This window comes from Miniopterus schreibersii (genome assembly GCF_964146895.1).
Source record: "Miniopterus schreibersii genome assembly, chromosome: 20".
NCBI lineage: Eukaryota > Metazoa > Chordata > Mammalia > Chiroptera > Miniopteridae > Miniopterus > Miniopterus schreibersii.
The window spans coordinates 24103144-24130715 of NC_138122.1; the positions used below are offsets into that span (position 1 = coordinate 24103144).

General features: G+C 51.8%; 1 protein-coding gene across 1 annotated transcript in view; it reads right to left on the bottom strand.

Annotated features, from left to right (window-relative positions):
- The window catches only part of RPH3A (rabphilin 3A), an 89175-nt gene that overhangs the window by 37575 nt on the left and 24028 nt on the right, over positions 1-27572 (bottom strand). The window contains exons 2-3 of the mRNA XM_081123567.1: positions 18496-18598; positions 6719-6844 (exon numbers count right to left, since the gene is read on the bottom strand). The gene's annotated coding sequence lies outside the window, so the exon portion shown is untranslated. The remainder of the gene's footprint in view (positions 1-6718; positions 6845-18495; positions 18599-27572) is intronic.

The window sequence follows — 27572 nt, forward strand, 5'->3', positions numbered from 1 at the left end:
CAGAGGGAGAATTTTCCAGGGCTGGAGTCTGCTCAATCCCAGGGCCTTGGGGTGCCTCTGGGGCCTCTCTGGCCACCTGAGGACTCCCACTAGCAGGCTCTGTGGCGTTTCACCCTCTGAGCACGTTCAGGGCCAAGACAAGCCTTTTAGCAGCCACCAGTCTATTTCCAGAGGCCATGTCAGTGTTGGAGGAAGAAACCCAGGTGGCCCACGTGGCTGACTATGGCACGGGACCAGGGTCTCTCCACATAAACAGGAGGAAAAAAAAAATCTAAAGCAGCAGCAGTGTGTCCCTCTCTGAAAGGCAGAGAAGGTGTGTCACTGGTCTGCACTCCAGGGGCCAGCCCTGCCCTGAACGGGTGTCGGCCTGCGCTGGTCCTTTGGCGCACGCTCAGGACGGATGTCTCCCTCTGGCCTGGGCTGGCACTGGCGGCTCTGGTGAACAACAGGTAGGTCTCTAATGATCCGAGAAAAAAGCCACAAATGTCAGAAGCTTCTATCTCCCATCCTATCCAACGGCCTTTCCCGCAAGCCCCCAAGCCGCGGACCTCGGGAGAAAGGCTTGGCCAGACACCCCAGCCTGACACGGTGGCAGCCACTTCCAGTGACCTCATGGCCTTCGCCAAGTTCCAATATCCTGCTTAGAGCTGACCGATTAATCCAGCCGTACAGGGCCCGAGGGAAAAGCCGGCAGGTGGAGGGGAGCAGGGCCAGGGGCCAGGCTCCGGGACAGAAGGGACCACACAGGTGCTTCCTTGCGGGCACCTCGCGGGGAGGGCCTCCCGGCGGACTGGGAGACACCGTCCGTCCGTCCTTCCAGCCGCCCCTCTGTCCCCGCTGGCGCCGGAGCCCGCTTACATAATCTCTTCTCCGCTGAAAGCAGCTCCCATTCACAAGCCGCTGCTCCGCACTGTGTAGGTGCGTTACAAGGAGGAAAGAAAGAAGACAGACAGACAGCAGCAGGCTCGGTCCCCGGGGAGGGGCGGCCCGCGCCCCGCTTCCTGCGGCCTGTCATCCTGCTCGGGAGCCGGGCTGCTCAGTCACAGCCTGACGCGGCTCCATGACAATGAGATTTAAGCGAGCATCACGTCATTATAACTAATGACGGCAAGACAATTACTTCGAGGAAAAGGCGGTGACACTGCACACGGTAGCCTGGGGCCCAGGCACAGCACTGTCATCTCCCACACTTCCCCGGCCCAAACGGGGAGCTGAGCTGGCCTCAGGGGAGCCCCGAAGGCCAGGCCAGGCTCCCCATCACTGCTGCCTTGTCCCTGAGCTATCTGAGAGCCTGCGCCCCTGGGTCCTGCCTGAGAAGGAAGCCCCCCCGCGCCCCCAGAGTGCTGTGAGGTTAGCAGGGGACGGTCAGCCCTGCTAGGTCCAGCTCACGCGCCTGTGACCCTGAGGGATCCCGTTGCAGAAGGTACATGGTGTCCGGGAGGCAGCTGGCCTGATTCTTCTGCTCAGCCCCTAAGAGATGCTGGGGAGGGGGAGAGCCTTGGCAGAAAGTCTGAGGCTCCCAACACACCTAGGGCTGTTCTAGCTGACGCCTGTAACAATGTTTTGCATTTCATAAACCAAAAACTCTGTCTATGGCAGTGGAGGCTTGTGAAAACACAGGCCCCAGGGTCCTGCACTCGGAGTTCCTGATGGCACGGGGACAGGGTGCAACCTGAGAATTGGCCTTGGGTTCTCGTGCATGTCTAGAGCTTTTTTAGTCTGGTTTTTTTTTTGAGACAGTGGAAGGGAGGGAGGGAGAGAGGGGGACAGAGAGAAGGAGAGGGAGGAGGGAGAGAGAAACATCAATGTGTGATGTGAGAGAGACACATCGATTGGTTGCCTCCTGCACACGCCCCAACCAGGGCCAGGGGTCAAACCTGCAACCCTTGGGTGTGCAGGCCAATGTTCTAACCACTGAACCACAGACCAGGACTCACATCTAGAGCTTTCATCCCCCAGCAGAACGTACATCCAGCAGTGTTCGCCTTTCTCTGCCCCTGCCCTCTCTTTCACCTGCAAGATCAGAATGTGCAAACTCCCCTCCCCACTCCAAAAAAGCTCTCTCCTCGCTCTTGGGCAAGTATTTTACAATCCGCATTCAGGAGCAAATGACTAATGAGGAGGCTGCATGCGTCACCCCACCCCAAAGCACCTGCTCTGAATCCAAGAACAGCCTGGAGACAAAGAACGAAACTTTAACGAGGGACTTTCGGAAGTCAGCGAGCTGTGTATTAAGGTGACTAAGTACCACCCCCCAAAAGATCACCTGTTATAAGTGGCCTTCTACTTTATCTAAGTCCCAAAGGGATTGGGTCTTTGTCACCGTTTTATCCCCAGTGCCCACCAGGGTGCCATGCATGCTGTAAGTACTCAATACACATGCGTGATGCACAAGTAAGTGTCAATGAATATCCCAGCAGGAGGAGAGAGAGGTCTGTGGGCTGAAAGCCAAGTCCTTCCAAAGCTCACCAATGACTCATCATAATCAACAAACACTAAGCGCCTACTGCATACAGGCCTCTGGCCGGACCATAGGCCAAGGCAGCTCCCCAAATTGACCTGTCCATTAGTCAATCAATTGAGGTTTCTTTCATTCATTCATTCATTCATTCATTCATTCATTCATTTATTCATGCATTGATTCATGTATTCATTCATTTATGCATGCATGCAAGTTATTGCTGAGCTGTGTGCTAACCCCGACTCCAAAAATGGAGACTGCATAGCCTTGGCCTTGGAGGATCCCGCCTTGTAGCCCCTGCAGGAGCCCTGTGCAGGAGCACCGTGGCCTGGAGGGAGGGAAAGCTCAGGCATCCCAGGAACAATGCACAGGCTCTGAGCTGGTGAATGGGGATGATTCAGCAAAAGCCTCCCAGGACTTGGAGAAACAAAAGACTCAGAAGAGCCCAGAGTGTTTCTCCTTCTGGACCTTCTCCTGCAGGGCCTGCTCACCACACTCACAGCTGCCCTGACCCTTGGGGCCTCCCAGGTTTAAGGAAAGGAGGTCGTTATGCCCATTTAGTGGATGGAGAAACTGAGGTCCAGGGACCTCCAGCAGCTGCACAAAAACCACATAGGGAGTAAGTGGGGTGGGAAGTCTCCTGTCTCCAAGCCACGTCCTCTCTCTCCTGGGTCCCAAAGCTACAAGACTGGCAGAAAGGAGTCACCTTCCTTTCCCTCACCCTGATCCCATTTGGGTTTGGGTCAGGAGTAATTTCACTGTTAGCGTCACCAACACCACCCCCATTACTAACATGCATTGGACACTTATACTCCTTGCCAGGTCCAGACAAAGCACTTTGCAAGCTTTAACTCTTAAAGTTCTCATAATTCCTTTATGATTCCCACTTTACAGGTGGAACAACTGATACATAGAGAGCTCAAGTGAGACAATTAGAAAGTGCTAAAACCAGGATCTGTACCCAAAGAGCCCATGCTCTTAGCCACCACACTGAACTACCTTCATATGACTGAGGACACTAAGTCTCAGAGAGGTTGAGGGTCCTGCCTGAAGTCACACAGCAAGGAAACATTGCAATCAGGATTCAAACTCAGGTCTGGCTGCTCCCGGAGTCCCAGGCCGCAGCCCCTGGAGGCTCAGGCGGCCGGCAGCCGGGGACAGGATCAGGAAGAAGAGGAGGCCGGGGTGCCTCCTTCACTCCCCGGCACATCCAGGACCTCCATCCTGGGGGCAGGTGAATAATTTAAGCTAATCGGCTCCATCCAGCCCACCACGACTGGGTCCCGGAGCTATTTTTATCCCAGGTTCCAGCCACAGCGCTTAACAGAAATAAACTGCGCTGTTGGCTTCTCGGTTTCCCATCGGCTGTCGATTTGTCTGCATTTACGACCAGCTCCCCACTCGAAGGGGATAGAGAGCAGGAGACAGGTCCATATGTCACAGTGGTTTTTATTAGAAAGTCACAAACTCTCTAGGACCCATATATATAGAGATGGGGGAGGGTAAATAGAGAGCAAGAACCACATGCTACAAAGACACCCCCCCAGCAGCCCCCTGAGCAGCCAGGATGTGTGGGAGCGGGAAGGAAGGGGCGAGCAGAGCAAGCTGGGGACTGACTTTCCAGGCCACCCTGCGGACTGCGGGACCCTGGCCGCTGCTTGTCCTGTGCGAGTGAGAAAGGAAATGCCCATACTCGTCGCCGGGCTGTTTCTATATAACCATCACTGGCTGGCCAGGTGCCACTCTCCTTCCCCCATGTCGCAGGCTGGGTGGGGGAAGTGGGGGCCACCGGAGCCGGGGGTGAGGGCCGATGCCTTCTCTTCATGGTGGTGGGTGGTTCGTATATAGCTGAGCCCTGACTTACTGTGTGGTCCTGGGAAAGTTGTTTTCCCTTTCTAGGCAACCCCCCCAAAGGGGTTAGATTAGATCAGAGGTTCTGAACTTGAGGTGCTCAGATGGGCCCTAGGGAGGGCCCACAAACCCCCTGATGTTGTGTGTTTGAGTGAATATGCATCTTTTCAGCATGGTGGTTCTTAAAGGGGTCCTTGCTGTCACCCCGGGATAAGTCTCTAAAGAGCCTTCATGTGCCACAAAATCTGTCTGTGCATCTGTCTCCACCACACATAAAGCAGAGCCCTCTCCACCTGAGCACAGGATTCCAGGAACCTACCAGAGTTCTCACAAGAGACCCCCATCCCACCCCAATTTACCCCAAACAGGGACTCCTCAACACATGTGATAGAGTCCCAAAGACGGTGCTAACCCTTCCTAGAAGTGCGTACACACACACACACACACACTTAGCACACAGCCACAAACCTCAGAGCTGGAAGGGGCCTGGGGGTCCCCTAGACCAACTACCATATTGCACAAGTGGGAAACTGAGACCTGGAAAGGGGAGGCAGAGCCAGGGCCAGAACTCAGGTCTCCCTCTCCAAGTGCAAGGCTCATCCCAGAAGCTCCCGTCTCCCTCTCCCTGGCGCACCACAATGCACCATTTCAAATGTGATGGGGGAGGATGGAAGGCTGCCTCTTGGATCTCAGCCACCCCCAAAGAAGTGAGGCTGTTAGACGGCAAGGAGATGCTTGTAAAGCACCCACATGTGGGCACCCGGGTCCTGGCTGCCAAGGCTGGGCTGACACGCACCGCATGGCTGAACCAGTCATTAAAATATTAAAATACTCCGGTGCCAGACGGTGATGTTGCATGGAGGCCCCTGCTGCTCTCTTGATCCCCCCACCCCACCCCCCATCCATTCCAAACCCTCAAAGGTTAACACTCAGCACTGCAGGGGACCCCTAAGATCCCCTACTCCGGGGCCCCAGCCATGGCCCAGTATGACCAGTCAATGGCCAGTTCAATATGTTAAATACCACCCATGGCCAGATCTGTGGCTCCTTATTTGAACCAAATTTCCTCACATTCATCATTTATACCTGAGCCTTCCTGAAGAGGAAACTAAGGCAACTTTATCCTCAAGGTCACCCAGAGAAGGAAGCCTGGGATCTGAGGCCCAAATCTTGGGCACTAACCACTGAGAACCCTCCCTCTCTGCCTCACATGTCCCGCCCAAGCAGGCGCATACCCTGGGATTTCCACGTCGCCCCCTGGCTCTGGGGCTGAAGAAAATGACTGAGTGGGCTGGGCCCTGCTTGCGTTCCAGGCTTGCCAGTTTCTGGGGCTGAGGTTTAATTCCTCCCACCTCCAAGAGCAAGGACTTAAAGAGGAAAGCCTTGGGATTCAGAAGACTGAAGCCACCCCTGAGATGCTAAAAATAGGGGCATTCATTCCCAGAAAGGTAGATGTGATCAAAGCTGGAAGCGAAGAGAAATCCCCTTTTGATGAGTCGCAGATGAGCAACAGAGGCATTTTAAAATTAAATGTGAGTCTTTGGATTCACTTGCAAAGAACCTGCACTTGCCACTCACTAACAGGTTGGTGATCCCATCAGGATTTCAGATAAAGCAATTACAGCAGGGGATGGATGCTCTGCCTTGGAACAGATGAGAAGCTGGAGCTCAGAGCCCGTCCCCAGCATTGGAACAAACTGTGTTCCCTTCCTTGCTCTGAGACAGACTCAAGGATGGAGTCTCCGGGCTGGTGGCCAGGAGGCACCCCCCGCCCCCATACCATCACTTACAGGTGACACCACCTGTGAAAATAAAACATTGTCTGCTCAGCGGGCAGCTGGCCTGTCCGACCACTTATTCCAAGCAAAATGTGGTCCTTTCATGGTTCCCAGGTCTCTCATCTCAGGAAGCTCAGAACAGCCAAGCTTGCAAAAAACCACCACGACAAAATTACTCGGCTATCCCTGGAAGATGGTACAATCTGAGCCCTGTCCGATGCTAGCTTTACCTGGTGTGCCGAGGTGACCTGAGGCAAGGGTGAACCTTCCGGCCTCAGGTGACCCTCTCCCATCCGCGGCCGAGGTGCCCACCCCCTAGATCGGAACACCCGGAGAGACCCTCCATGCCGGGCTAGCCAGCCCCACCAAGGGTTAATTCACTCCGAGAACTGCCTGTTACTTTCGGCAGCTCCTGCTGCAAAGGAGAAGGCGAATTGGGCTGAAGCCACAGTTTTTATCGCAATAGCTAAAACAAATAAATAGCAAATAAATGTGGTCATTCCCCAACACCCTTCCCCTCCCACCCACCCTCCATCCCACCAGCTCGAGCACACACCTCATCGCAGCCGCAAACCGGCACCCCAACACCCCCCAGCCCATTTGCGCGATCGAGAAGAACACCACTCACCACCGCACCAGGGGACTGCAGGGGGAATGAGCCGGGGGAGCCAAATTCTCGCCAGCACCTCCCTTCCCTGCCGGGTGGGAAGATGTTAACTCCCGATGACTTGGTTTGAAAGCTCAGCCGAGGTGCCTGAAAGAAAATTGTTCCTTTGACTCTCTTACTCTTCCAAAAATAAAATCGAAGTGCCAACACAGACACACACACACACACACATGCACGCACGCACCAACTATCCCTAAATCAGGCAGGACCAAGACGAAAAGCGATCCCACTGCCAGAAGGAGAAAAGTCAGGCCAGCTGGTGGGCAAGGCAGGCTGTGGCTCCCTCCGGCTGCCCTGCACATGGATGAAGGTTCTGCTCTGTAAGTCTCCCTCTCTCCCCCTCTCTCCCTCTCTCTCCCCCCTCTCTCCCCCCCCCTCTCTCCCCCCCTCCGCGTAGGCTACTCCGGCTGCTGGCAGCGGACGAATCAATTGCTTCCCGGGTGCCCGAAACCAGCGGCTCTGCCCCCACTGCTGCAAAGCCCGGTGCTGAGCGAGGGAGGGGCGGCGGCTGCCCGGCGCAGGGGAGCCGAGCCTGCCTCCCACCCGTGATTTATGTGAGGTGCCCGGAGAAAGAGAGGTGGGAGGCGGGGAGGCGAGGCTGGGCGCCCCGAGATCCCAGCGGGGCGAGGGCGGTGGGGATGGGCGATGGGCACGAGGACGCGGAGGGGGGCGCGGCGGGAAGGGGGCCCTCGGGCAGCCAAGTTAAGTTATTGGATGGTCAGCGCCAATAAGGGGGAGCCCAGGGGAAGGAGGGGGACGGGACTTCTCGCCATCACACAGCGAAGCCAGCGGCAGCCTACCTGCCACACACTTGTTCTGATATTGTCACTCTCGGCGCAAAGGAGCCGTAACTCCAGAGCCCCTTTTCCCACGCAGGCCCCCAGACCTTCACTGCTCCACGCCGCTCCGAGAAGAGTCTGACCCCAGCGTGGGAGCCTTCAAGTGGTTTTTCCCTAAAGAAATCAGCCCAGCTGACCTGTCCTCGCCCACACTGTTGCAGATTTCTGACCCGGACCTCGGGAGCCCCCGAGGGAATTCAGAGTAGGAAAGAGAAGCCTTAGGAAACGGAAAATTTTAAGGGACAGGATGGCTTAGTCGAGTAAGCACTTGACAGGTTTCTGGGACCTGGGTCCGGCCTCCGTACAACCTTGTAAAAGTCATTTAACGCCTCCAAGTTGCATCTATAAAATGAGGTTATGATCCGCCTAAAGATAGGAAGCAAGAGGCGACAAACCAAGAACACACGACATGTCAGCTGCTACGATCCCACGACCCACCGCCTGTCCCACGACTCAGATGTTTTGACAGAGGGACAGAGGAACTGACAGCCGGCCCAGGATGGTCTGCGCCCGGCCCTCCTTCCCCGTGTGGTCTGAGCAGGATGAAGCTGGGAGATCACAGGAGGTCTAAATCGGACGACTGAGCCCTAGCCAAAGACCCACCCCCAAAAGATGAAGACGGACCTTCTGAAGTGCAATCACTACATGGACAAGAAAACACAGTTGTTAGAGAAATCGATTCCCACGGCGCCCAGCGCTCCTGGTCTCGAGGGTCCTGGTCCCACCTACTATGGGCAACGGGCAGGAAATCGCAGGCAGGACAAGGTGTCTTCAGACCTTCTCTGCAAAGCGAAGGCGAAGCCTCTTTACTGGGGACCCTCCTCTAGAGTGTGCCACTTGGACGGCTCGGGCTGAGCTACCACATTTGCCACTTAATTGTCCCCTTGAAAAGCAGAACTCGAAATGTCAGAATCTGAGAGACCATTTAGAGCTTCACTTTATAGATCACGAACATGACGCTCATGACGGCGGTGATGGCGGGGGGGGGGGTCTTTATGGCGCTGAGGACACTGATTTTGGTGGCGGTGGTGCTGAAGGCAGCTATCATTTATTGAGAACCAACTACGCACCAGCCGTTCTGCTAGGGACATTACCTGTAGCCCACAGCCAAAGAGCTAGGAAGTGACACAGTTGAATCTGGAACCCAGACTTTCGGTGGCCAGGGTCTGTTGTCCTGGTGCCTAGAACAGTGCCAGGCACATAGTAGGCCCTCCGTAAACATCTGAAAAGTGATTTAAGAAGCCCAGAGAGAGACTAAATCACACAGGCTGCTGGTGGCGGGATCAGGACCCAAGTAGCTCCCTAACCTTTTGGCTCCCGGTCCCAAGGAATGTCTACTCTACCTCACAGTTTCCCTGGGCATGAGACATGTGTTCTGGGAGGGTCCGTCAAGAATTCAGATCTCTCTTAGGGAATCAAAACAGCTACCACCTGCTAAATGCCAAGACACCTATCATGTGCCTGGCACCGTTCTAAGCACTTTAGAGCGACTGACACCAGTCGCCACGACCCTACGAGGCAGGTGCTATTATTGCCCCATTTTCACCCGAGAAGACTGAGGCTCAGCCAGAGGAAGTGAAGCCACACAGCTCACACAGCCAGGCGGTGGTGAGGCAGGAAGGCAGGGAGGCAAGTCCCGGCCTGACTCCAAACCATATGTTTTTGCCACCCTGCTAGCTTTTTTCTCAAATGGGGCCCCCGAGAGGTCCCCATGGGAGGGAAAAGGAGACTCAAGTTGCTGCCCTCCTCCCCCCCCGCCCCGCAAACCCTGGTTTCAACTAGAGCAGTTGTGCTTTTAACTGCTTTGCACACTGGGCACCTGCCCAAGCCTTCACGGAAACAGGGCTTTGCAGCAAAAATTCAAAAAGAAAATATGGTTGAAGCCAGAACCCTGCACCTTCCCTGGTGATCACGCCATCTAGGAACTAGCCCTGGCTTCTTGGGGAATTCTGCCCCCACTCTCCCCACGTCCCTGTCACCATTTCCAAACCTTTCTTCTGTCCCGAGAGCCCTTTGTCCGAAGAAGCAGCCTCTGCTGTAACCTCTGACAGCGCTGCAGCAGGGAGCTGCCGGGAAACCAGAAACCTCAGGCTGAGCCGGCCTCGCTCTGCTCCCCCCAAAGCCGGGCCGCTGCAAAGGGTTTCTCAGGGCCCCCCGGATTCAGCAAGCTGCCCTGTCCTGTCCTGTCCTGTCCTTGTTCTGTGAGTCCAGAGGCAGCCCAGGATGGCTCTCCATCACCCCCAGGGAGGAAGGGCCATGAGGGGGGCGGTGATGAGCTTCACAACCAAAGCCACCCACTGCGCTCCGGGTGGCTCACGTGCACCGTTTCATTCTCACCCTCCCAACAATCCTATGTGTTAAGACGATCGGTGTTTTATTTTCATTTTACAAATGAGAAGACTGAGACTCAGACACTTAAGGCAACCAGCCTGAGGCCATTTTGTTCACCAGCGGTGAGACTGGGATTTGAACCAAGGCCCCCCAAGTTTCTAACTATCATGCTGTAGAGAGCCCCTAACGATCATTGTCTCTCCCGGTTATTTTTGGTGCATATTATCCACCAAGTGACATGCTTTGTCACCCCAGTGCTTTTCATGACATAGCAGCGCAATGAGGTTGTGTTACATTACTTGCTCGTTTTAGAGATGAAGAAATCAGGCACAGAGAGGTTAGGTGACTTGCCCAAGGTAACACAGCTAGGAAGAGCAGGGATGGCAGGATGGGAATCTAAACTGTTCGTTTCAGGGCCCATTGTGCTGTGCTGTCTCCTGGGGAGATGGGGACTGAGATAGCCCAGAAAGAAAGAATGTTAAAAAAAAAAAAGAGAAAAAAAAAGCTTCCGTTTCACTTGGCAAGTGGAGCAGAAAATGGGGCAGAAAAAGTAGCCTCAAGAGATGTCCACGTGCTAATCCCCAGATGTGGTGAATATACTACCTCATGTGGCAAATGAGACGTTACAGATATGATTAAGGATCTTGAGATGGAGAGAGTACCCTGAGTTACCTGGGTGGGCCCCGTATAATCACATGAACCCTTATAAGGGAAAAAGCAGGGCAGGAGGTCAGAGAGGGGAGGTGATGATGAAGTGGGGGGGGGGGGAGATGGAAAGAGAGAGAGAGGGAGAGGTTGCTATGTCGCTGGCCTAGAAGACGGAGGGAAGTGGCCGCAAGCCAAGGAACGCAGGCGGCCTCTAGAAGCTGAAAGAGCAAAGGGAACAGATTTTCCCCTAGAGCCTCCCGAAGGAACGCAGCCCTGCCAACACCTTGATTTTAGGATTTCTGACCTCCAAGACGGTAGATAATAAAGCTGTGTTGTCTTAAGCCATAAGTTTGTTATTTGTCACAGCGGATATAGCAAGTCTGCAGAGGAGCCTACGAGGAGAAGCCTTAGGGATCATCTCCCAGCGACTCGGCCTTAGGGATCATGACTGAGCTCTCTCCTGACCCGAGGACCCCATGCTTCAGGCACATCACAACCCCTACAACACAGTGTGTGTGTGTGTGCGTGCCTGCGTGTATACGTGTGCACCTGCACCTGCATGCGTGTGCACACAGAAGGGAAAGGACCGGGCTGCAAGCTCTCGCCAGGCGCCAGCTCCGCGGCCGGATGGCGCCGCCAGGCTCCCCGCGCTTTATTCCTCCCACCCTTCTCTTTTAAGAGCCTCCAGAGAAATGCCATCATCAGGAACACGAAAGGGAAGGAATGTCACAGGGGCACAGCTCATCCCAGGGGACCTGTCAAAGACTAAACAAGTAAATGCAGCGGAGGCACGGGGGAGCAAGGAAAAGAGAGAAAGAGAGAGAGAGAACCGCTGGGTCCCCGAGACTGGCCCAGGCGTCCCGACAGACCCCTTCCCACTGGGAAAGGAGCAAGTCTTAAGGAAGCTCATTAGCCCCTGCAGGAGAAAATACGGCAACTACAGGCAAAATACCACAGGATTAGGCAAGACAAGCTTATCAGACAAGTCAGCAGGTATTTATTAATAAGTCAACTCGGTGCGATCATGCAAGGCACTGCCAGGGGACAGAGACGGGGACTTGCTTCCCGGAGCTCCGAGGTCGATTCTTGGCTCCTCCATTCACCAGCTGTGTGACCTTGAACATGTCACTTGCATGCTCTGAGCCTCATTTCTCAACTGTAAAATGGGACTATACCATCTTCCCCACCTTCCGACCAGTGTGCTCAGGACGTTTCATTGAGCTAATGGACGTCAACGAGAGTCGTATATCCTGAACAACAAAGAGCAGCTACCATTTATGAAGCACCTACTGTGTGCTGGGTGCTCAACCAGTCTCCTTTCTTCCTCAAGGAGCCTAGTTAAGCGTCCAGCCCAACTACCTTAGGTGCTGGAGGAAGGAGGGTCGGCAGACAGTGTAATAAAATGGTCAAAGGCCAGGTTTAGGGCAAGGCTGCCTGGGCTCTGATCTGGTTCTTCCACGTATGAACTACATGGCCTGGAGGGAGTTACTAAACATCTCTGCACTTCAGTGTGGCCATCTGGGAAAGGGGGGTAACAACATCTCCCCGTGTGGTTGTCATTAGAATCACATTAGCTAATATACAGAAAAGCACTTAGAATGGTCCCTGGGACACAGGGAGCCCCATGTGTCTCATCTTTATTTTTTATTGTTGCTATTAATAATTATTATTTATTATTATTATTAATAATAATTATTATTAAAGAGAACATTTTTCCAAAGAATGGTACGTATTCTGCTGAGATACAGAAAATGATGTTTGGTGGTCTGTGGACAAACATTTTTTAAGGTTTAAATGTTGCGTATTTATTGTAAAGTGCATTAGGAAAACACTGCATTGCATTTCCAGGGGTGACATCAGGTTCTCTTCTCTGCAAATGTACTTAAGTTGATGTAATGCAGGGCCAGGGTAAGTCTGATTTTTTTTTTCCCTTCTATTTCCAGGACCTCAGTAGCATTCTCTTCCCTGACATGAGGCCTCTACGTGCACTGGTTTCACCTCAGCCCCCAATAATAGCTAAACATTATTCTCATTTTATTTAGCTCTATTATCATTATTGTGATTATTATTCTCATTTCATTAGTTTTTTCATCACTAGCCAGATGCTGGGGATATAGAAATGATTACGACTCGGCCCCTCCCTGCTACAGGCACCAAGAGAGCAGAAAAGAGGCCCCCGAATCACAAAACAGTGTGACAAGAGCTCTAAAAATTACTACGGAGAGGACGCTTATTTCTGCTACGTGTGTGGGGTGGGGAGGTCACCCCACACGGAGGTCACCTCCACGGAGACCAGGGAAATGGGGGGCAGGGTTAGGGGCATGCCACGTGACCGACCTCTCAGCCCCCCAAGCTCTTCTCCCTCCCTACCCCAACATCTGGGGAGCATCTCTCCTCCGGGGAGATTTCTCAGCATCACACTTATGTAATCCTAACATGACACGACAGATCTCCAGCAGGCTCGGAAAAGGCAGAGGCTGGCTCTCCCACGAATCGCACCCGGCGAGGCAGGGACCGCGCTGCAGAAACTCCGTCTTTCAGGCAGCAGACCGACGTCAGATTAGCTGATGCAGGTGGCAAGGTAAACTGGCACAGCCTTCCTTTAGCACTCTGTGTCCAAAACTTTAGAAATGACACACACCTACTTGCTACCCGACCCATGAGAGTCTCTCGTGGAATTTAACCTATGGAAATAACAAGGGGCAAAGGTTCTCATCACGGCCTTGCTTTTCACAATGACAAGTTGGAAACTATGTGCATGTCCCATCGTGGAGTCTGCTTCCTGGAGGACCCAGACTAGCACATTATTGCAAAGATCATCTTTTACCTTTGCCTAGTCAGGATGTTCCTTGCTCCTGATTGCCCTTTGGGTCAATCATCCTTCCCCCATAGTTGGTTCCTGAAGTCTGGATGGAGCTGTTGCCTCCCCCTACTCCAGGGGCTGGCATGTGCCCACACCAAACCAATCCATCTATTTCATGCCCCTGGCGACACTGCTTGGTACCAAGAAAGGCATGTGACTGATGCAAGCCCGTAAGATCCCTATCTGAAACTTCTGCTAGTGCTTCTAAGAAGGAGGTATATCTTTCAGACTGGGGTTTCTAAGCTGGTAAAATGTAAGCCTGGAGCTGATGAGGGTCATCTTTGCCAACCTCCAGCCTGAGGCTGAAGTTTCTGAAAAATAGAGAGTGTTGTAAGAAAATGATTTCTGCCATTATTTGAGCACCTGGATCCAGCCATGCCTGAAGCTCCTGCACTTTTCCATAATGTCAGTGAATACATTCCTTTTATTTTATTTTTGCTTTAGCCTATTTGAGTTGAGCGTTTCAACTAAAAATAATAATAAATTCATAATTTTCTTCTGACACCATTTTTCTAAGTGTCGGCCAGAGGATGAGATTGTGGCTTCTGGAGCGGAACTACAAAGTCACGTAAACATCAAGGATGGGCAAAACAGATTCCTTTCATTCTATGTGTGAATGACTTTCAGGGTGTCAGAAGGATTGAAGATAAAAAAGAGAGAACCAAGGAAGCATCCGTGGGAGTCGGTTTGGCTTTAGGCTGCTTTTTACAGAAAGCCTCTCCCAATTAGGATTTCCAAATATAACCCCTGTGCTGTTCGCCAGAGCCCAGTACCTAGACAGCCACCTTCTAAAAATAAGAGAGATAAAATCCATCTGCTTTCTGATGAATCACAAACACATTTCATCGCCGGCTTTGCTTCTGTTTGGAGATGGGATCAAAAGAAGGTATTTCCCCTCTTTTCAAAAATTAAAATTCACGGGGATTTCTATCAATAAATTCACTCTACTCTTTTTCCTACGCGGAGATTCTGTTTTGCAAATGCTGGTGCCTCCTACTTGGAAGAAGAGCTGATGTCAGACAGGTAATAGCGATGGCTGTTGAGGTTAATCCTACAGGGTGAAAAGCATCTTGGCCATTCTTTGCTCCGCAATAAACAAGAGCCGGCCATAAAGAAGAGCCCAACGAAGCCAAGACACCTTGATCTCTTTTCTCTTAGCTCAATATCAAGAGCCCTCAGCCAGCTGAGGCACTGTCAGTGGGACTATAGAATTTAGCAACATTGTAGCCGGTGAGGCACCTCCAATTCCAGGTTCCATTTCTCTCCTTTGGAAATAAAAATACGCCATTAACGTTTAGCTGGAGGCATCCTTAATGAACACAAGATGACCAAACTTCACTAGGCAATGACTTCCCCGGTCCTGAGTCAAGGCAGATGGCAAGCGGGAAGGTCTGTCGTCTATCAGGACCCTCCTGCCCGTTCAGATGTGTCTCTATCCCTCGCCTGGCTTTGACGGCAAAAGGCAAAGGCATCTCCGTGGTCTTTAAATAGATCTCTGCTCTGGCTGCCTTGACAGCTAGTGGTCAGAGGACGCTAACACGCTGTGGCATCTGTGTTCGCGAAATCACGGAGGTTTTTCCACAAACTGACTTGCTCCTTTATTAAGAGGGAAGGCCATCGGGCGTGCAGGAGCAGATGTGACGAGGGGACCTGAACCTAAGGCCTGCACTGAGCAGACTCTGAGGGCTGGGGAGGACTCGGATCAATCATAATGATAAGTTAATGATCACAATGACGGCAGCAGCAACGGCTAAGATTTGCTGAGCACCTCACGAGCCTGGCTCCAGTCGCTGCTTTGTGTGCACGATCTCGCTGAATTCTCACAGGAAGTCCAAGAAGTAAGTGCTAATGCGATCTCCACATAATGAGATGAGCGTGGCTGGCTGCAAAAATGACCCTACCTCTGCCTCTCCCAGTACCCACAGCCCTTGCAATGTGGCTCGACATCGCCATGTGCTCTTGCAGCTCTGTCCCCCACGCGATGGCCAATTTCTCCACGCCTTGCACCGTGTGGGCCTGTGTCCTGCTTTGGCCAGGAGCCTGGGCTGCAAGGGGCCTTGCAATGTCTACTTCCTCTCTTGGTAAACAGCCCCTTCCTGCTGTGCAGATTTCCTGGGTCGAGTGTGTCTCTGTGCCTGCCAGAGCCCTGACTGATATGCCTGTCTGGGACAATTCATCAGAATTTCCTGTCATTTCACAGACAGCAAAGAGCCGCCGTCGCCAAAGGAAGAAGGCTTATTTAGTTCCCTTAGGAAATGGGCACTGGTCCATCCGTACCTCTTCTGATACTAAATGAGAACATATATGAATGACTCCTTCTAGAAATATCTAGGGAGTGCTTCCTAGACAGTAGACATCACACTCAGGGTGCACCTGGGGGTGGGACAGCTGGTGTCTCTGCCCTCACGGAGGAGCATAAACACTAGATGGAGGGTCAGGTCGTTTACACAGTAAGGAGAAACAGGAAGGCACTGTGATCGTGGAGAGAGAGTTTCTAACAGGAGGCCGCCCGAAACGAGTGACACTTGGACCTGAAGGATGAGTAGGGGAAATGGCCAAGCAATGCGCACATGCTTGTGTGTGTGTGTGTGTAGAGGAGATGGGGGCTTAATGTTCCAAACAGGGGACATAGCAAAGTTGAAGACTCTGAGGTTGGAAGGACTTTTTAAAGCAAAAATGATTGAGACAAAAAGTTGTTAAAGTACAACTATAGCCATTGCTTCCATGACCCAGCTCAGCTGCGAGGCTTTCCATTGGGAAGGGACAGCGCCTCCTAGGGGGAGCTTAGAAAAGCGAGCAAGGCCATTTTTTGCATCGTGGTGACTAGGAAGATGCTCCCGGCCAGGAGAGTCTGGGGCCAAGGAGTCTAAGTGGCCTGACATGCACAGGACAGCCCCTCAGCACGAAGACACATCTGCCCTCAATGCGACAGCTCCCGCTGTGTGAAACAAAGCGCTCAGCATTCCTCCCGGAGGCCCTCTGAGAAGCTGTCTGCACCTGGCAGGGGGCGAGGTGGGGTTGGGTGCTGCAGGGTGGGCTGGATTTGCATCAGAACGGTTTCCTCCTCCGAGGACAGGAGCAGAAATGAAAGGGGAGGAGGAACTTTTCAAACTCTTTAGACCCAGACCCCTGGTAAGATCTACGTTTCACATCACAACCCCGTTCATACACACGAGCACGCAAATAGGTGACCGAAGCTAGAGTTTCACAAGCAGCACTTGGCTTTGTCACAATGATGTTCTCTGATAGGTTCTGTTCTGTTCTGTGCTGAATCCCACCCACTAAATTGGCTTCGCAATGTACTAAATACATCTCACATCTGGGTTTGAAAAATATTGCTGAAGCCCTAACTAGAAGAAAGTATTTTCAAGATAAAAAATATAACACATTATGCTGATGAGCATGTGGGGAAATGAGCACTCGCAAGTCCTATTAGCGAGCTCGGGAATGAATGCGGCTCCATTAGTGGCCATTTGCAGGCCTTATCAATATTTTAAACACATGCACCTTTGACTCAGCAATTCCAGGAACTTCTTACAGATTTATTCACACGCGTGCTCAAAGACAGCTGTAAAAGAATATTCATTGCAGCACTGTTTGTAGTAACATAAGATTGGAAGCAATATAAGTGTCCATCCATAGGAGACTGGGGAAATGAATTATGGGACACCCGTCCTTATTATTACAGAATATTAAGCAACCAGGGGACTGAGCAAGGCAAGTTTACCCGAACTGAGATGGAACAAGGTCCCTCTCCCCGGCCACAGCAACTGGATCAAGGATGGACACGTGACTGAACATGGCCCAATGACAGGCAACCCTACACTCTCTCGGGGGACCCTTAAATAGAAAGGAGCTCCTTTCCCCCGGTGTTGTCGCAATGGATGGAGCTCAGTCTAAACTGTTGGTGGCCACCTTGCCACTAGCAGGAATGAATGTTCTGAGGAACTAAGCCAACACAGGGAGAAACCGGTCCGAGGGAAAGAGATTGTCCTGATGAGGTCACTTGAGTCCCTGGATCCAGCCGTACCTGAGGCCAACTTATTAGATCCTTCAGTTATTTGAACAAGTCAACTCTTGTTGTTGTTGTTGTTGTTGCTTTGGCCACTTTCTGTTGGGTTTCTGTCCTTTGCGATGAAAGGCCTTGACTGGTCAGGTGAGGGAAGGCCGAGGAAGTGGGGCTTGCAAGGGGAAGCGGGAAAGAAGGTGGCATGTTCAAGGGACCACGAAGAGCAGGGGGGTGGGAATTAGCTGCTCGTCCACGTGGGTTCCACGCCTCTTAACCACAGCTGAGAACTCTGAACACTGTAAGTCAGTGTCTGCACGTCTCCCCAGAGCCTAAGTCGGTGCCGGGACCAAAGTAGATTCTCAGTAACTCTCCGAATGTAGCATCATTCAGACCTGTTCATTACAACTTCACAAGTTCATGTCTTTTTTAAACAACTTTCATGAAAGCCGGTACAGCTCACTGTGCCTAGTATTCTCCTTCCATGCCTCGCATAGTGCTCAATTAATTTAATTTGATATCAGTTGTTGAATGCTTACTACCTTGCCAGGTACTGTGATCTGGGCTTCCCATATATTGCTGTATTCATCTCCCCTACACCCTGCAAGGTAGCTATGAACCCCATTTTACAAATCAGTGCACTGAGGCTCAGAGAGTCTCTGCAACTTGCCCAAGGTCACACAGCTAGTAAGCGGCAGAGCTGGAATTTAAACCCAGCCTCAGCGACAGCAATTTGACTGACTGATGGCCATTATGATAAAGAGCAGTGGTCAGTGGGGGAGGCGGTGAGAATGCCTGAGGATTAAAATCCGGAGACGCATGGGGCTCTGGGTGTCATGTTTTATCTTATGAAAGGAGGCACTTCAGCTCGGAGCCTCTTTGGGGTGGTTGCCAACGTCCGAGCCAGGCTGCGGTGGCTGCTGCGCCCTGAGCATCCCCGAGGCCCAGACACCGGCCAGCTGGGCCAGCCCGACGTGACTCAGCACTGGAAACACGCTTCCTTAAATAGGCGCTGCTCCCCGCTGCTTTTCAGAGCTGATCAATGACTTACCTGTCCTGGGAGGGAGGTGTCCTGGGGCTTGCGGAGCTGCGGGGCTGGAGAGGAGCAGAGAGACCCAGTGGGCACCGGAGGAGGAGCGTCGGTGGCTGTGGCCCTGGCAGAGGATTAAGAGAACGATCGTATGAGACACCACCCAGGTGCAAGGGGTTCGTCTGCACCCATCCCCCAAACTGGCCTTTTGGGATTTAGTGCCATGCCCCCTCCTGTCCCCGACGTGCCTCTAGCTTTGTGAAGGGACCTTTAACAGGTGGTCCAGGGTCAGGAGACCTACGTCCCAATCCCAGCTTTGCCACCAAAGAGCTGCATGACCTTGGGCAAGTCCTTTGCCTGCCCATCCTCTCTTCATCCATCAGGCGACACTGTCTAATTACAAAGGCACAGCAGGAGGCAGGAGGCAGCCTGACAGTTCTCAGTGAAGGATCTCAGGAAGGACATGGTTCATCCATCCCAGGCAGCAAATGCTGCTCAGATGACAAAGGCCACGGACGTGCGCTGAGACACAACCCTCTCCGAGCAGGACAGCGAGCGTCTTAAGTTGTGTCCTACACAGACATGCACGCCAGGACAGTCACCGAGTAACTGAAAGGAGACACACACACGCACACACACGCACACGCACACACACACACACACGCACACACGCATCCTGGGAATCATGCGAGTACCTGTGTGGAGCTGAGCGGAGTCGCCTTGAAAGCCCAGCTCCATCATTTACTAACCTAAACATCCAAAGTCTCAGCTCCTTCTTTTTCTTGGAGGTGAAAAATGCTGTATTGAAGTTTAAAGCATTACAACCAAATTTTGCTTTTAGGACCTCGGCGTCTCATAGAACAGCTACAGAGCCCACCACGCCTCTGGAGGGAAATGAGTTTACTCTCTGCCTTAGCCAGAGTCCCCGAGCAAACGGCCTGGCCAGAAGCGCGCGCCCGGTCTTCGGGAGCAGGGTCGGAGGAGGAAACTGAAGGAGGTGCATCGTGGAGCTGCTGCAGCTGGGGCGGGCTTCGGAGAGGATGCGCCTTCCAACCATCCACCTCGGGCGCAAATGATGTACCCACCGGCTCTCACCTCCCACGAGTCAAGTTCCCCCGGCAGGGTGTCCGCTCCCCACACTTGCTGATTTCACACAGGTGGCTGAATGCCTGGTGCCTCTGGTCCCTCGAGGGACCAGGACGCCTGCCCCAGCAGGAAGGCCAACAGCAGGGCAGGTAGAAACAGCCAGCGTCTCCAAGAGCGTGAGAACTGATGCTGAGCCCACTCTGGCCGAGCAAGGCAGGCGTGTGGCCCATGGGCAGTGCCTCAGCTGAGTCCGATGCGCCCTCCATCCAGGTGAGCCAAGACTCACCTCCTTAAGAGTAGTGCTCCAGTGCCGACCTGCCACCTGCTCATCTAGTGTCTAAATTACATAAGTCCACGCCCGACCCCCATCTCAGAGAAGGAATGAGGTCTTCTGAGCCCTGGGGAACACACAGTCCCATCCTGCTCCAGCCCCCAAGTACCCCGCTAAGGACCGAGACAGGCCTCCGGATATTCTTAGTCCTTTGCCCTGGGAGGCTGCTCCCCTGGACCTCATCACCTCAGCCTCTTGGCGAGCTGTCCCCCAAGCATGACATTGAATTGAGGCCCTGGGCTTTTTACCAAAGAGCACAATGAACAAACCGCAGCCAGGACAAACCCCTTCTTGCCCCTGCTGGGTTTTCTTTGGGATGTGGAACCAGGGTCTTCAGGGCCCCCTATTTCATTCACTTTATTTCATTCATTCATTTATTCATTCAGCAAATACTTAGTCAGGGAATCAATGAAAAGACAATCTAATGGGAAAGTGGTTAGAGGGTAATGAATAGACGGCTCATCGGAAAGAAAAGGCAAATGACTCTTCGGCATCTGCAAAGATGCTCGATCTCGCTCCAAAAAGGGAGAAATGCAAATGAAAGCTACACTGAGATGCCGTTTTTCCCCCCCCGGCAGATTGGCAAAAATCCAAAAGGTTAATAGCAAGCTTCGCCGGGAGGCCGTGGGGAGCCAGGCATCCCCAAGCCCTGCTGGGGGCAGCGCTCCTGCGTGCGTAATTTGACAACACCTATCAAAATTATAAATGCTGCCGATGTTCTTTGACACGGCAATTCTCCTGGAAATGTATCCTGTGGAGGTGTTTGGACTTGTGCAAAATGATGTATGTGCAGGGTTACTCGCTGCAGAGTTGTAAGAGCAAAATAGTAAGAAAAATCTGGATGCCTTTGAATAGAAAACTAGTTAAATAAATTGGGGTATATCCGAACAATGGTATTCTACATAGATTTTTGAAACAAATGAGTTATCTCTGTATCCCCTCCTATAGGTAGAGCTCCATAATATATTGGCAAATAAAAAGGCACAGAGGAGCCCTGGCCGGGTGGCTCAGTTGGTTAGGGCATTGCCTGTTTGGGGTGCATATGGGAGGCAACCAATCGATGCTTCTCTCCCCCACTCCTCTCAAAATCAATGAAGCTCAAGTGGAGAATGGATTCCTTACATTCGTATTGCTTACATATGCACTCTTTTCCCTGAATTAGGGAATTAGGACATGGACATCTTTGGAGAGCCATTATTCAGCCAACCATAACTGGGACTTCAACCCAGACTTTTGTTTTTTTAAATATATTCTTATTGACTTCAGAGAGAGGAAGGAGAGGGAAAGAGAGAGAGAGAAACATCAATGATGAGACAGAGTCATGGATCGGCTGCCCCCTGCACGGCCCCTGCTGGGGATCGAGCCCGCAACCCGGGCATGTGCCCTGACCGGGAATCGAGCCTCGATCTCCCGGCTCCTAGGTCGATGCTCAACCTCTGAGCCACACCAGCTGTCAATCCAGACTTTTCTAACCCCTCATCACGTGCTCTTTTCACTAATCATTGCTGCCTCCACAAAATCTGGGATTTTCTGCTTGTGAAATCACTAATCCCAGGACCTTTCTGGGTCTATGAAGGGAGAGGAACATACTTCTCTGCAGACTGGACAAGGCATAGGAATGATGGGTGCTCTCCCACAGAGAAATTCCCCCCTTTCCAGCCGGAGCCGGGAGGGCCGTGTGTGAGGTAGGGCACCTAAGGATGTCCCCACCGCCCCGTCTGTGAGCCACGTGAGGCTTTGAGAAGCGGCTACGTGACTTTCCTGCATCATCTGTTTGTCCCCTTGGCTGCTGCCCCCTCCACGGAACGTCAGCCTCAGAGTGGGGGCCACATCCACCCACTCACCAGAGCACCCCGGAGCCCAAAGAGCCCAGAGCAGAGCTGGCCTCCCTCTGATAAATGCGAACCCCTGAGGTGCCCGGACCCAGTGGGTTCGATTTCACCTGGGTACAAAACTGGAAGCTGAGGAAGGGAGTGGACTGGGCTCTGCCCAGAATCCCTCACCTTTGGGGGCCGGGGTCCCTGGTCAGGACCATAAGGGTAAACACGGGTGGGGGGGCGCCCTTCTGAGAACAGGGCCCACATCTCCTGGACGCCCCGCGCGAAGCCCTCGGAATCGATCGCGCTCGGACGTCAATAGCAATCCACCCGTGACAGTCTCCCCCAAGGGCACCAAGGCAGACGCACAAGGAGATCCACTGAGCTGTTTGCAACAGCAAAGAACTGGACACAGCCCGAGCGTCCGCCAGCGGGGCTGGGGAAATAAATGATGGGGTGCTGGGCGCTGCTAGACGGACAAAGGTGCCCGAGGTGTATTGCTCAGTATCAAAAGCGACTTGCAGGAAAGTGTATAAAGTATGGTCTTATGTTGTTGTTTGTTTTTTTTAGAAAAAGAAAATGGTATATATCAAAACTCATCAAGCATTTTCTGTATGTCAATTATCAATAAAGAAAAAGCGATATATGTATGCATTCTAGTTCTTTGACTTTTTTTAATCCTTACCTAGGGATATGCTTGTTGATTTTTAGAGAGGGGAAGGGAGAGAGAGAGAGGGAGAGAGAAACACTGATGTGAAAGAGAACATTGAGAGGCTGCCTTCTGCACGCACCCTGACCAGGGATCGAACCCACAACCTTGCGGTGTACAGGGCAACGTCCCAACCAACAGAGCCACACCGGCCAGGGCTAGTTCTCTGATTTTTTAAGAACCAAATATCTTCAAATTATTTTTGAAATTAAGACTTGCCTTCTCAGATAATGCATTTTTTTGCTAGGAGGCTGTTAAAAGAGTAGCTTACCAATGACAGTGGTTTAGAACAGGAGAAATCCAAGAGGTACGGGTTAGCACACACATACACAGAAAGCAAACAGTAGATAAGAATATGCATAAAAAAACTAAAAATATACACATTTTGAATTTAGGAGTGACACAGTGGAAGGGGAAGGTGCAGGAACTAAGTGATGTATTTCTATAATTGATTTTTTTCCCCCTAGGGACACATACTGCTTTAAAAATGAGAAACAAAGGAAGGTTAAAGGACAACCCGTTCTGGGACCTGTGCCGCTTTGTAGGCAGGAAAATAAAGGACACGTGACAATCTGACAGGTCGAGAGAACTGGACATTTGTGTTTGTAAAATAGAAAGAATGTCACCCACAGATACAGAAAACAAGCAGACGGTGGCCACAGGGAGGGAGTGGGGGGGATGTGAATAAACTTTAAAAATTATTTTAAAATTAAAAAAAATTATTTTTCCCTTTCTAGACAAACTCAAACAAACAAACAAATGGACTTTTACTCTGGGGGAAATAAAATATTTTTTAAAAACTCCAAAGCCCTGGCCAGGTAGCTCAGTTGGTTAGAGCATCGGCCCGATACACCAAGGTTACAGGGTCCACACCCAGTCAGGGCGCACACAGGAATCCACCAATGATGCATAAGTAAGTGGGACGACACATCGGTCTCTCTCTCTCCACCCCTCTCTCTCTCTAAAGTCAATCAATCCATAAATAAAAGAGAGAAGGAAGGGTGCATATTGGGATTATAACATCCACCCCTGGGCCCCACCCGTCATCTCCCCCGGCCTCTTCACTGTAGGGCACCCTACGCGCCCCTCTAGCCTTGCTCCTGGCAGGGAGGCATCTCAGAAAATTCACGTCCCCAGGGAGCAACCTTCAATCCATGATGACAGAGTAGGTTAGAAACCCCCCGGCCCCCTCACCTCTTGGGAGGCTCACAGTCTACATTTTTCCCTGAATTCTCCAGTGGGATTAACCTCTAGCTGCCCATGGTAACACCTGGCCTGGTGACTCGCCCTCTTCGGGCTCCCTTCTCTCATGTCCCCGCTCCCCATCCGGTGTCTCCTGGGACCACCTCCAAATTAACCGCTGCCACTTGAATCCCTGGCTTGAGGTCCACGTCTAAGGAACCCCAACCGAGATGGCGATGCTGCTACAAAGTCCACTACGATATTTTTGTTCCTGTCCAGTTCTGGCACATTCTACGGAGATCACACTGCACGGCTGCGAGGCCCAGCAGTGGCTCCGGGGGACAGCAGCCGCCTCCGAGCGACTTTCCTCACCTTCAGCGTGAAGGAGAGAGGAGGCCCCTTCCTCCCGAAGCTACTCTGCCTGCACACGACCTCCACAGTGACCCGCCAAGGAGGCGTTATTAAGCACCCATCACGGCTGTCCCGCAAATAGAGACGCCCGCACTCCTCGCCGGAGTCCTTCAGGAAAATAGAGGGAGCTCTAAAAACGGACTCGGGCCACGCTAACCCGGGGTTTTGAATATATCTCTTTCTGGGTGCGTTTGCTATAAACAAACCAGGAGCCTGGTTGAGAGATTTAAAAAAGAAAAGAAAAGCCCTTCCTCCAAAGATGACAGATATTTATTTTTAAGTTTGTGCCTAAAAGATGGAATCTTCCTTTTCCGGGCCTGTTAATGGGATTTATAGGACAATCATTTATTTACTCATTTAATCAATCGCCATAAAGCTTTGCAGGGCTGGGTGCAGAGCTGGCAAATGGCTGATCGGTATCAGGAAAAGATGTGTGAGCGGCTTGTTCTCAGGGATGAGCCGTAAACGAAGCAGACCTTTGGCTCAGAATAGCCTTAGAGTTATCCAAGAAGGCAACAGACTGCTCACAAGACCTGGGACGGAGCGTGGGCCGTTTTGATTTTGATTTGAAAGGGACAAGTGACAGCCCCAGAATCATGGAGGGATGGGACACATCCGCATGTAGTGGCACTTTTTGACTTTGAATCTGAACAGTAATAACGGTCAAGGTCTCATAATCATAATACAAAACAGAGACGTGCCTGCCGAACGGGGGTGTTCACGGCACGTCTGCAAGACCGCCAGGGACAAGACTAAAATTAGCTGACGGTCTGATAGGATGACACTTGGCATTGGAAACCGGAGCTTCTGTGACAGACAGATTTATGCGATGAGCTTGTGTTTCCCGAGACCACACAGGCTTTCAGGAGCCCCCAAGGAGTTCTGAGAGGTCAGCATTTTCTCGCGCCCACCTGGCTGCGCGGTGGTGAGAAACGGCGCCGCTCGCCGGGGCCTGCGGGTGAGAGGGGCAGAGGCTCTTGGATCGGGACCGGGGTGTGTGTTTCTGGTGATATTCATGAGTATGCAGACCCAGAGCCGAAGCTTTTCAGAAAAGTAGAACCAAAGAAGGCTCCGTGGCTAACTGTAGAATTAATCGTGGTGCTTAAGTTGCTGAGAGAAACTCATGCCTGGGGCCTCCGAGCTGGGAAAACCATTCCCAGTATGTGCCGGACACTGAGCCAAAGGCTTAACTGGAGTGATCTCATTCTAACGGATGTGTTAGGTGGTAGGCAAGATTATTATACCCATTTTGCAGACAGGAAAACCAAGGCTCAGAGAAATGAAGTCACTTAGCTGGTGTCTCAGTCAGGATATCATCAGGAAGTTAGACACCATTTCAAGTATTTTCAACACCAGCCAGGCCCACGGGGACTCTTCCTGCCACCTCCACACCCACGCGGTTGGCACGGCAGAGGGAGGCGTCATCTAAGACGGTGCTACTCAAAGTGTGGTCTGGAAAAGGCTTACTCTCGAGGCCGGGTTGAAGAGTGTCCCCTAATGCCTGTCCACCCGAAACTTCTGACTGTGACCTTCCTGGGAAACAGAGTCTTTGCAGGAGTAATTAGTTAAAATGAGGTCATATTGATTCCAGTGGCCCTTCACCATCCTCTGAAAGTCCAATAGCTGGTGTCCTTGTAAGAAGAGGAGTGACGTCACCAAGATGGCAACGTAGGTGCCATATTTTTTAAAAAGAATTCATCTAAAAATTATAATAATGATGATAACAGCGGTAGCTGATTGAGAGCCTTTGACATATGTGCGTTCACTTCACCCTTACAGCAACCCTGTGAGGCGGACACGATTATTATTCCCATTTTACAGATGCGGAAAACTGAGGCTAAGTAAGTAACGAACTCGAGATTCCAACCCAGGCAGGTCTGGCCCAGAGTTCTCACCTTCTGCCACTATGTCAACATATCGTCTGTTGGCATAAAATCTGTTTACAACTCACTTTACAAAAAACGAATTTCTTTTAGCCTAAATTTACATGAGTCCAGCCTTAAGAGGGATCCCCGCCCCCATCGTGCCACTCCAAGGAGCCTGGGTGGGACCCACCACGAATGAAGATCGGCAATCAGGGGACACTAAAGGTCACGTTGAGAGGAGTCACTGCTGAGCCGATAATGAGTTTAAAAGACGGTTTTAATCAAACGTGTTTATCTGATTGAACCCGAGCCTGAGAAATGAGCCTGAGACTTCGCAGCCCCCTGGAAGCCTGTCAAAGCAATCGAGTAAACACACAAACTGCGCGGCTTCTTTGTGGGTTTTTTTTCGCCCTCTCACTGGGCAAGAGAAAGGGAGAGAAAAAAGCCCAAGGACTGCACGCCTTTGCTTGAAATACTTGCTGCGTTCGGGACCAAAAGAAAGCCTCTTTCCATAATTAAATGTCATTTTTTTAGAAGACTTCATCAGAAAACCTTCAGAGGAGAAATACCCCCAAACAGGCCCCACAGGAGCCCATCCACCACCTGAGACTGCTAAATTAGAAGGGAGGGGAGGGGACAGGGGACTTAAAGCGGGAGAGCGTCTTCCCCCAGAGCTGAGGCTGGGAGCAGGGACTCAAAGAAACATCTTCCTCATTTACTGTTTGCGACCCAGTCGCTCAAACACATCCACAGGTGGCCAAGCTTTTAGGAGACAGGCACTTCCTCCAAATTCAATAGGAATAGAGAGCGGGGCATTTACTGGAGCTCGAATGCTGCGTAACAGGCCATGGATTCTGTACTCGATTGGAGTATTTTTAGCACGCGTGGGGGGTTGGCTAAAATGACTGTCACTTCGGACTGCGACTGCCTAACGCACCAGGCGCTGAATCTTCAGAAAGACAGTGATGGGCACACACGTGTGTTTACTGACATACTCTCCCTTCCCTGCCCTTTCTCCTTCCCTCTCCCTGTCCCTCTCACACGCACCCCACAACGTGAAATGAAAGACGATGCTCAGTATTTAGCAAGGTGCAGCCGGGCACACTGACGCCCGGACAATACAGGGGAACAGACTTGGAGTTTCGAGACCCGGGAAAGCAGTCCACAGCACCCCTTAAGGTACCCACGCCCCTGACCATATTTTCAACGTCACTGAACCCCTTTCATAGCCCTTTCATAGCCCGAATTTTCTATTCCCGGGTGAGAATTTCTGTTCGGCCTACTCGGATTTCCAGGAAAGGACTCCTCTCTTCTGCAAACGACGGGGAGGGAGGGTGGTAGACTCCCCTGGCCTCTTCCAGCCCCGCCATTCTGTAGGGTTCCTATCAAGTCCATTCATCAGATCATCACGGGTGCAGGGAGATTCGATCTTGAAGGACTTTGGAGAAAGGGAGGTAAGCTATTTTTAAAAAATCCATTTCGATTCTACTTACCAAGGCTGTCTTTCATTAATGGGACTTGGAAATGCATGAAAATTGGAGACATAAACTCTAGGATTAAAAATATATATTCAAAGTACCACTTCCCCGCTGCCTTATCTTGTTCATTTCATTGAGTCACACGTAACTGGGGATTACAACGTCTCATGGGGCTGGATCGTGAGTGCAATTACCATGGCTACGGAGGGGTCCATAAGT